Raw genomic sequence first — 7,937 nt, forward strand, 5'->3', positions numbered from 1 at the left:
CCGGAGGCTGAGGCAGGAGAACTGCCTGAACCCAGGAAGCAGGGGTTGCAGTGAGCCGAGATGGTGCCATTGTACTCCAGCCTGGGTGACAGAGTGAGACTCCATCTCAAGAAAAAAAAAAAAAAAAAAACGACAAAAAAAATAGCAGTTAACAGTTGGGGGCCGCAACTGATTACAGCAGCAGCTAAAGTTCTTCAAACACTTATTTGGTGCCAGGCACTGGGGGTACAAGAAGAATCACTGCCATATCCCATTGCAAGGCTGGCAAGGAGCAGGCTCAAAAAGCCCCAATAAGCATCTGATGAATGAGGGGATCAATGACAGGAGGCATAGCCCTGCCTCCAAGGAAGGTATAAGCCAGCATGTTTTCATGGGTGAGTGTGTCTTTCTGCACACACGTGTGTGTGTATAAGCAGGTGTGTTACACATACGTATGTATGCCTGTGTGAGAGACCTGGGGATCCAGTGATGCCAGGAGCACAGCCACTCAAGCCCACTCAGGCCCCCACCTGACATCACCCCTGCCAGTAATCACAGCAGAGCTGAAGGGACTGTGGCAAGAGCAGGGGCCAGGTCCATGGAGAGAGGCCTGGAAAGATGCTTTGCATAGTTCTGGCCATTGGATTACAGGCCCAGCCTAGGCCCCTACTTGGGGGTATAGGGGCCACTAGGTGTTGCCCCACAGGAACCCAGGTCCCCAGTGCCCGAACATTACGCCCGTACTGGCATGGCACAAGTGTTCCTGCTGGCAGGCTGGGCACGTCTGAGGAGGTCAGAAAAGGTCACAGGCGAGGGAGGGAGTGCTGGGTCCAAGGGCGATGTGGGGTCTGCCAGACAGGGGAAGGTGGGTACAGGGCTCCCCGGGGGCCACCAGGCAGGCCTGGCTCTGCCCTGCTGGGGCCAGCAGCTGGAGGGGAGTAAATATAGCTGGGGCGTCCCGGCCACATTCCTGGGAGGCCAGTGAGGCCCGCCTGCCCGCTGCTCTAAGCAGAGCGCAGCAGCCAGGGCCCAGAGCCGCCACTGCCCTCTTCCCAAACAAACAGAAAAATAAATAAAACCAGCTCTCACGGCCGGCCGGCACAGCCGGTGGGGGAGGGGGCAGGAAGGGATGGACAGGGGTTGGGGGGGTGGACAGGCAGGCGGACCAGTTGCCGCGGTTTCTGTTCCACTGGGAAGGAGGAGGCCAACAAAAGAGGAAAATGGAGGAAAAGGGCAGGGAGATGGTCAGAGATGTCAGCGAAGGGGAGAGAATCCCGAAGAGATGAAGGGTGTCACAAGGAGAGGTGTGGGGGAGGTAGGTCAGGAGGGACAGGGAAAGTGTCAGGGGCGGGCACAGTGGGGGACAGTTAGGGCAGAGGCAGCCTCTGGGTCAGTAATTCAGCAGCAGGGATGCCCCAGGGGGCGGGTGGCAGGCAGAGACAAAGGGGGCTGTGTGGGCTGGGGCAGGGGGCCGGCTTGAAGGGCCATGAAATATTAAAGAGCTAGGCCAGTGAGTGACAGAGGTCATAGGAAGCAGGAGACTAGCCGAGGAGCGATGGGGGACCCTGAGGCGGAGGGCTGCCCCACCTCTGGCCTGTCTCTCCACCACCTCCATCATAGCCAGTCTCCTGCGATGGAGGGACAGGCTGAGGGTGGGAGGGGCTGTGGGGATTAGTGATGGCAGGGAGACCTCTGCGCTTCCCTCTTCCCTCAGGCTGATCTGGGCACAGCCGGCCTTCCAGAGCTGCCAGCCACCCTATCAAGAAAGCCAGGAGGCCTGTCAACACAGCCGCTGCCATGGCACCTCCTGGGGAAGGAGCGGGAGACATCCAGCTTCTCCTTCCCAGGAAAAATCAGCCAAGCCACCACTTTCCACAGAGACCTGCAGGGAGGGACGACTGGGCCTCACAGCTCAGCTGAGCCAGCAGGTCACCCCCCAGCCCTCCCACCCTACCCCAGCCTGGCGTCATTACTAGCTTCACGACCTTGGTCAGTCCCCTTGTCCTGAGCCTGTGTCTTCACCAGCTCCACTCCACCCTAGGCTTGGTGTGAGGAAAGAAAGAAGGCAAATAACACCTTGAAAACATACTGAGGCCAAGAATCTGCACGCATCATCCCAGAGAAGGGTACCATGTGCCCCATGGGGTCTGTCCTATTATCAGTCCCATTTTACAGATGGGGAAGAGAAAGTCAGACAAAGTGATGCACCCACGGTCACACACCTGGTAATCAGCAGAATGGAGACAGAAGTGCTAGGTGTGAGCCACATGTTATTTTCTTAGGATTCACGGGGGATGTGCATTCCTTGTCTCTATAAAAGCCGGTGTTTACTGAATACAGATTGTAGGTGAGCACCTCCCCCTGTCAGGCACTATGCAACCATCTGTGTCCATCTGAAAATGACCTTGTGAGGCAGGCATTCTCTTACTGTCCAATTTCAGAGATTAGGAAACTGAGGTTTGTAGAGATAACACAACTGGCCCAAATGTCATACATCCAGCTAGGCCGTGACATGGCCAGGATGTGGAGTCAGATCTGATGGACTCTAGAGCCACAGCTCATACACACTTGTCTGGGTGGGGGTTAGGAGGACCTGGTAAGAGTGGAGCTCAGTGGTTCAATTGGCTCCGACAAGGGATACCCAGAAAAGGTCAAAAACAAGGTCACAACTGCTGTGGGGGTTGGGGAAATGGCAACTGTTTTGAGGATGGGAGAGGCACAGAGCCCGTAGGAGCTCCAGGTGAGGGTACAAGCTAGGGTCCTGGCTAGAGTAATCTGCTTGGTCTACCCAGAGCCCCTGAACCAGGTAACACCGGCCCTGCCCCAGTGTGAGGATACTGAGGCTGACCTAAAAAGGGCCAATGGAGCCCTGTGTTGTTGGTCCCCAGGGTTCTAACCTGTGCTCCGGGGCCAGAGTGCCTGGAACTAATCACCTCTTCAGAGCCCCCAGTGCTGTGGAAGACAGGGCAGGATCCCCTCCCTCCCTCCTAGGCCCTGTGAGCCCAGAGGGAGGCCAGCATCAGAGGCAGGAAATGAAGAAGAATTTGCGATCTAATTGAGCTGGCGGGGGATTAGGCGGCAGAATGCAATTACAGGGGCTGGAGCGGGGCCAGGGGCACTGACACCCCAAGATGTGGCCTGGCCCAGGTGACTTGGCCCAGCCAGTCTCTGGCCAGAGACACGAGACTTGGAGTTGGGAGTATCGGTACAGGCAAAGGTTGGGACCAGACTGCTTCTCAACATATAGAGGACCGCAAGGTTCCAGCTCCACGTGATACCCAGAAGCAAGAAGTTTTCCTGGGAATCCTCCCCCAGGGAACAAGTCTATGGCTTCTCATCTGGGGATTTGGCAGCCAGACTCACATGCTCTCACAGGCTCCATTCATACGTGTGCAAGCATGTGCTTACACTCCCAGGTAAGCCCCATATATCCACATTCACCTGCATAGGGGCAGGTTTCCCAGCCTGGAGACACACAGGCCAGCCCTTTGCTGCCACTGGCTCCACCAAATGGTGGGTTGTGGGGGCACAACCCCTCCCTCAAGAAAACCCACCCATGACCTTAAAATCCTTTTATTCCCGTAATCACATGCTACCATTGCCGTGGATATACGCTGTCACCCCGGCCCTGTCTCCCTCTGTGGCTTCCAAAACTCCCAGCAGGCAGGCAGACGGGGAGGCTGCCCAGTTACTGCTGGGGAGGGAAGGGTTGTAGGGATTGCAGGGGAAAGGACTGGGTGTGAGAGGTTCAATTCTACACACACACATTCAGGGCCTCAAACAACCAGAGGGGGAGATTCAGTAAGACAGAGATACAGAAAGAGAAAAGAAAACATAGCCAGCCGCCACCACCACAGACAGAGAGAAACCACTGTCCATACAGCACAGACAGGCCCACTCCCACATTCACAATTCAGACACACTCTAATCAGTCAGATCCCCCAGATTTATAAGCATATACAAAGCACACAGATACACACAAATCACAAATCCAAACTCTCCAAAATTCCAAGCACACACAACTCACAGAATATATTCATTCCCAGATTCACAGGGACATAGCCAATCTTCAGAAATACAATCTCAGATTCACAAACACACATGTACACATACACTACAGATCCACATACTTCTAGATCAGAACAGACAGACATGCCCTGATTCATAAATCCATGTATGTTCAGACTCTGAGAAGTCACCCTGAGAAAGACATTCAACACAGAGATTCACAAATACAGACACACGACTTAGAGACACACATGTCCTGAGTCATAAGCACACATCACCCAGATTCCCACATCCCAGAGCAACAGACTAGTGCCACACAGCCTCATCTCTGTCAGCTGACACTGCCTCTGGCTTTAGGGGGCAGGTGGAGGGTTGGAGATTCCTGGGTCTTTGAGGGGGCAGTCCTTTCTCATTGCTCGAATCCAGGAAGGGTGGGCTCAGTGTTGGGGGGAGGTGAGGGGGAGTAAGAGAAAGCAGGAAAAAACTTTAGTGGGATATTCTTGTTGGGCAGTAGCGCGTGAGTAACGGGGGAGGTTTTTTGTGGTCTGGTGAGTTCCAGCTATGAGTGAGAGTTTAACTATTAATACACTTAATCAAGGACACTTCACACACACATACACAGCCACACACACAGCACCACACACACACACACACGCGCGCGCGCGCGCGCACACACACACACACACACACACACACACACGCAGCTAGGATGGGACCAGGTGGTGGGGGTAAGAGAGGGAGAGCCCCAGAAAAAAGAAAAGAGGGAAAGCCCCAATCAGGGCCCCAGAGGGCGGGGAAAGGGGGCGGAGCTTCTATCCTGGGCCTGCCTCCAGAGCTGGAGCAGTGATTCATTTGTGCACCACCAGAAGGGTGGGGTTTGATACACAGTAGGTGCTCAATACAAACATATTGGGCCAACAAATGAATAACATATAAAGAGTGGGCAATAATAACAGTAATAACAATGTGTGAACCCCCACCGTTGTTCAATTAGAGCATGCCCCAGAGCATCATGCTTGTTAATTCGGACTAAATCGTCAAGCCACCAGACAGGGGCTCTAGGAACCCAGGCTTGGGTCTGGCTCACCCGTATTCCCTCATTTCTCCACCCTATCCTGCAACCTGGAAAGTCAGCCCAGCCCACATCCCTCTCTCCCTCCTGGCAAGACCCCCTCCATTCCATCCTCCCATAAACAACAAGGTGCAGTCACTCCTAAAGAAGGCAGGGTATTTAATTCCCCTGGACTTGTTTCTTCACCCAGATACAAGCCTGCCCCCACACTCCTATGGGTCTCAGTTTCACATGTGCCAAATGGGTAGGAGGCAGGCAGAGCTGGAAAGGGGCAGCAAGAGTTTAGGGTCACAGTGGGAACCCTTGGAACATGGGCCTTTGCTGGCCGGGGCCCTGGATGTAGAATCCTCCCCTCCCCTTCCCCCACCCAGCCCAGCCCAGCCCAGCCCAGCCGGGTGGACATTCCAGGCCTCACGTGATAAAGACGAGGCCACTGGCCCTCGGGTAAGTCAACAGGCTCTGTCGCGGGAGAGATAGGAGGCCCTGGCCAGGGTCACCTGCTGAGCGGCGAAAACAGCCAGGACCAGATACACACATAAATAAGGCACCAACCCGACAGCCAGCCTGCCAAGGGTCTGTCTTCTGCAGAGGCTCACCTTGGAAAGGGAGGTGGCATGGAGAGGGAGGCCAAGGCTGACTAGGGACGTCCCTGGGAGAGACCCAGCTCCTGCGAGGATGAGGGGTAGGGGGGTTCTACCCACGTTCCGGGGGCTGGCTGGGAACTCAGAGGCCAACCTCCCTCAGCTGTTCCCATCTCTTCCCAGGGCAAAAATCAAACCGTCACCCCCTCTCCCTCCTCCCCAAGGAGAGGACAATTTCCGTTCTGGGAGGGGGGTGACAGCTGCAGAGCGAGCCACTCCCCACCCCCCCAAGCTCCAGCCTGACTCTCATCTAGGGAAACTGCTAAATCAACAATACGCAGTTACGGGTAGGTAGCCTGCCGGCCTGAGTCTCCCCGCACGGCTCTCAGAAAGGGGTTTAGAGGGGGCTTCGGTCTCAGTTCCCGGTTTTCTAGTGGCGGTTGGAAACCAAGGCACGGGCGTCTTTCAGGAGGGCGACCAGGTGATGCTTAGGCCAGAGGCCCCCCAAAACGTCCAATTTAAATACTCCCAACTGCAAAGGACAGACGCCCCCCACCCCACGGACTGGGGCAGCTGAGGTGGCGCCGGGCGTTCAAATCGCGCTCCAAACAAGTCCGCAGCGACTGCGCTCGCAGCCCCCGCCAGGCGGCCCCAGCGGAAAACTTGAAAGGGACTCTGTTTGCCGGCGGCCCTGGGGCGGCTCCGGCGGGGGCGAGGGCCGAGCGATCGCACACTCGACCCCTCCCCAACACTTCCAAAGAAAATGCGGGGGGCGGGGACAGGGCCCACCACAAATCCAAGGGCTCCAAATAGCGCCCGCCGCGCGGGGAAAGGCGGGGGTCAGGAGTCTGGTCCGCCGGCCACCCCCTTAGCTCCCCTCCCCCCAGCCCCGATCCGAAGACGCGACTCTCTCAGACCACCCAAGGTCCAGGGGGCAAAGTAGGGCGCGGTTGCCAAACCTTCAGACCCCTGTCGCGGGAGACTTCAGGGAGCGGGTCTTTCCGAATGAGCCACTACAGAATCCCCCAAATTTACTGGTGCTTCCTTGCAGCCGGAGGCACCAGTCCAACTCCGCACACCCCTTCCAATTCCCGGGGGGGAATAAAGAACAAAAAGAGATCTTGCTCCCACTTTGGGCACTTCAGCTCTTCTGACAGGTCCCGAAGGTGGCCCCTCATTTAAAAACCGGGGTCACTCACTTTCCGTCGATCCTACAAATAAACAAAGCCAGGCGCACCCCGCGCTCCCCGCCGGAAAGCAGCCCATTACGGGCGAGGACAACTTCCCCCAGCCAGAAAATTAACACATTCCTCTCGCGGCGGTTCAGCCCCTCACTCCGCTCCGGGGATGCGAAGGGGAGGGGGGCTCAGGCGGAACTTCATGGGTAAATTTGGGGCCGGAGCAGCGTGGCAGGCGCCTGGGACGTACGCCCCCCCACAGTTCCGCAGCTAGAGGAACACCCCCATTCTCCCTCCCAGGCTCTGCACGCTGCTTTGGCCCACGCGGGGCTCGGGAGACAGCCCCAAAGACTCCCCAAGGCAGGGAAGGGAGGGAGGGGCCGCGGGGCACCGTGGTGGTGGGGTACTTTGATGGAAAAAAAAGGTCAAACTTCATCAGCCTGCCGGGCACCCCGCGGGCAGCGGGGGCGAGGAGCCGGAGGAGAAATGCAGAAGTAGCCGCCGCCTCTTCCAAGTGGTGGGGGAGGCTCAGTCACGCGTGGTCGAGGGCGCCCAGAGCAGTTAACGTCGCCCCTCAACACAGGGCTGCGAGTGGGGTCTGATGAGGGGAGTGCGCGCCAGAGATCTACAAGCAGCCTCCCCCGCAGGCTGAGCGCCCGCCCAACGCCAAGAGGTGAGGACCCCGGGCGCCCGCCGCCCCAGCGCCGGAGAGCTGGAGTAGTGGCGGGGGAGGGGGGGCAGCACCACGCAGGGAGCGTCCCAGCCCCACTCCACGGCGCCCAAGCCGCTGTCCCAGACCCTAAAACCCCTCTTTTTGTCTGAACTCAGTGATCTGCGACCGAGCATACTGCGGCTTAGGGAGGCTTGGGTATAGCAGCGGCCACCGGGCGATCACCGGCGCTAGGTCTCCCAGGCTCCCAAGCACCGCGGCTCATGCTGCGGGCGCCCCCCCGCCCCTCCCAAACACGGACCCCTCCTTCCCCGTCCCCGGCTCTCCGCACCTGAACTTAGGGGGAACCCGCGCAGCCAAACTTTCCGCCGACTTGCAGCGAACTCCGGCCCCGGCCGCGCACCGAACCCCGGGGGAGGAGAGGGAGGTAGGCGGGGAAGGGGAGGGGG

The 7,937-nt window shown here is 57.7% G+C and overlaps 1 protein-coding gene across 2 annotated transcripts in view; it reads right to left on the reverse strand.

Moving 5' to 3' along the window:
• The window catches only part of CXXC5 (CXXC finger protein 5), a 35,270-nt gene extending 27,371 nt beyond the window's left edge, over positions 1–7,899 (reverse strand). The window contains exon 1 of one of the 2 annotated variants that reach the window (XM_011997219.1): positions 7,820–7,899. The gene's annotated coding sequence lies outside the window, so the exon portion shown is untranslated. The remainder of the gene's footprint in view (positions 1–7,819) is intronic. The other variant, XM_011997220.1, reaches the window with a different exon arrangement.
• Positions 7,900–7,937: the final 38 nt, after the last annotated feature.

This window comes from Mandrillus leucophaeus, unplaced genomic scaffold, assembly GCF_000951045.1.
Source record: "Mandrillus leucophaeus isolate KB7577 unplaced genomic scaffold, Mleu.le_1.0 Scaffold534, whole genome shotgun sequence".
Lineage (NCBI taxonomy): Eukaryota > Metazoa > Chordata > Mammalia > Primates > Cercopithecidae > Mandrillus > Mandrillus leucophaeus.